The 2852-nt window shown below is 43.2% G+C and overlaps 1 pseudogene; it reads right to left on the bottom strand.

Moving 5' to 3' along the window:
* LOC116844354 overlaps positions 1 to 2300 on the bottom strand; it is a 5663-nt pseudogene extending 3363 nt beyond the window's left edge.
* Positions 2301 to 2852: the final 552 nt, after the last annotated feature.

Raw genomic sequence — 2852 nt, 5'->3', positions numbered from 1 at the left:
AATACTTAAGTATAGTGTTTTGGAAAGCTCTCGAGATAAGCTACAAGAATATACAATAAAAAATGGGGGTATCCATTTAAAAACATCATTGTGACCTTGACCTGATCTTTATGACGCAACTCAAGGTCAAACTGCTAATATCATAAAATATATCTTTTTAAACCCTACAACTTTTGTATTTAACATTTTTTTTTACTTTGTTTTCGAGATATTCAGGTGTTCTGGTATATAATATTCACCCTGTATGTATATACATGCAAATACACGCGTGCAAAACAAATCTTGATTTCAACACTGATATCAGACATGTCCGGTAACGAACATAAGTTCAATGTTTTCTCATTCGCCAAATGCAACAGTGATGTGAAGGAGAGCGGCACGCTCAGCGCCTCGGCATTGTTCTTCATCAGCAATTTCGGTAACATCTTGTAAATGTTACTGAACATCTTAGAGTCTTTAATCGTACTCTCTTCCATCTCTGTTTCCGCGATATTCGTGATATCCGCGTCGCTCGTAGACTTCAAGCATCTCCAGATTGACTTCTTCAGTTGCCGCATGTCGATTCTCTTTGCCTTCAAGCAGTACGCAATGGGTATCTTATTGACCAATTTCGGCGCCGAAATAAGATTGTCGCAGGTGAGGTGGCTCAACTTGAGGCTAACGCGTTCCTGTCGTCTTTGAACTCAAAATTGCATTCATTCTCGTTATTGTTGTCCCTAGCCTCGTCATAATCGCCGTTGTGCACGTCAGGACAGTAGTCCAACGTATCGTTCGGGTTATTGTAATCGTACCGGTCGTTGTCAGACACATCCACGGCTTCAGTTTTGTCTTTGTTCTGCTGCTGCTTGATGCTAATATACTGATGCAGGTACAGCTTTACCAACCGCATGATATCGTAGTGGATATCCTCGGGCAACATCAAATTCTCACCGCTCCATGCTGTCTTCGCCTGTAACTTGTTGAACTGGCTCAGCGCGAACTTCGCCTCACGTCCTTATTCTCTTCGTATGATAATTCGATCTTTTTTCTCCTCTTTAGCGGCGCCTGCATGCACGCCCCGATGACCTTGCTGCTCATGACAGCGTTTGCAGCTGGTCTCACGAATTTGTGGAACTTCCAATGAGTCGATCCAGCCCAGTGCAAACTTGCATTCGGCAGCACAAACGAGTATTCGGGTGCGGTAATAATCTTGAATCCATTCTCAGCTGAAGCGTCCACGATATTATCTACGTGATTCGTTGTCGCTTGCCGTTGTTGGCGTTCGCACAAGTACTTGTCGTCCTGCGTCTCAAAGCGAAATAGTTAACGAGCTCGGGCAATGGATTCTCGACCCCGTGTTTCACACTGGCATCGAGATCGAATTGGAAATGGTTGTCGACTTCGTCATCATCATGTTCCACCTCCGACGTATCCGACATCTTTTCGGGTTCGTTTTCAACAGACCAGCCAAGAAATTCAAAGTTCGAGTACGACGCGCAGATCTCCAGTTGTTCAAACTCGATATGGCGTATTCTGTCGAATTTACATTGCTTTCTTCATTACGGTGTCGACGAGTATGTCGTATAGATGCTGGTAAAAACCCGACGTAGCGTGATTAGGCAACATCGCTTGATACAGCATGTCGCTGGTCCGCAGATCGCCCTCGCCTATCATCATGGACAAGGGTCACGACATTGCCTCTCAACGCCTTTACGGTGCTGCAGATCTTCTGTCTGGTTTTCTTCTTCTTCAATACCTCTAGATCTACGTCCATTTTTCTGTAGTGCTGCCTCTTGCTTGTTCTGGTCCTGCTCAGCCTCCTCAGAAGCTTGCTTGTCCAAGCCGCCGATTATCTTGAGTATCTCCGTATGCAAGCTGTCCACTCGAAACCCGTAAATCTTACTGCTTACGTCCAAAGATGTGCTGGCTACTTGCAGATTGGATATGTTGTTGTCCTGCTTCTTTATCATGTATATCATAAAATCTATCATCCAGACTGAACGCATTCTTTATATTGATCTTGTTTTCAGCATTCAGCTTTATACATTGGTTGATACTCTCAGCTATTTGGGATGTCAGGACATAGAAATCCCAAACCCAAGAGTGTCTTTTGTTAGATCCAGCTAGTGCTGAAGTATTAGGTGTGAAAATGTCACGTCGTCGAGCAATACGTTCTGCCTCATCATCATCGTTTTCTGAGAGAACACTAGACAGTTGTTTCTGAGCGACAATAGATTCCGTATTGATGACGAAGAGGCTGGAGACTTATTTAGTGAAGTCTCCATCCTCTTATGTATATGCATGGATTTACGAGCTTCCATTTTATACAACTTAAAACTTTACAACATATACATATGTACAAACATATTAGGTAGTAAACTTAGTTCCTGCGGTTTTTTTGTTTAAAAAACTCATTTATTTCGACATTAAAAGCAAAAAATACATTAATCGAAGTATTTTCCCTCGCTAGCTATACATTTTTCCCATCTTTTGGGAAACGCGTAGATTCCGCGACAATAGAACGATTGGTCTTTTGATGCAATCCATTCGTCGATCCATTTTCGTACATCCTCGTAATTTCTGAAGTGTGTATCCACCAAGCCGTGCTGCATCGACCGGAACAAGTAATAGTCCGAAGGAGCTAAGTCTGGTGAATACGCTGAGTGCGGGAGAACTTCCCACTCGAGCTGCATCAGTGTTTCTTTGACGGTTTTGGCAACGTGTGGTCGAGCGTTGTCGTGCAAAAGCATGACTTTACGTCGATTGCTGGCTACTGCTGGCTTTTTTCCAACAATGCTTTATTCAGACGGTTTAATTGTGATTGATATCGATCCCCCGTGATACTTTCGTTCGGTCTGAGTAGCTCATAATAA

The sequence above is a fragment of the Odontomachus brunneus genome, unplaced genomic scaffold (assembly GCF_010583005.1).
Source record: "Odontomachus brunneus isolate Ranch 3 - 2012 unplaced genomic scaffold, Obru_v1 Obru_scaffold_041, whole genome shotgun sequence".
NCBI classification, from domain to species: Eukaryota; Metazoa; Arthropoda; class Insecta; order Hymenoptera; family Formicidae; genus Odontomachus; species Odontomachus brunneus.
Note: the sequence above shows the minus strand (reverse complement) of the source record. Positions and strands in the feature narration are given on the sequence as shown.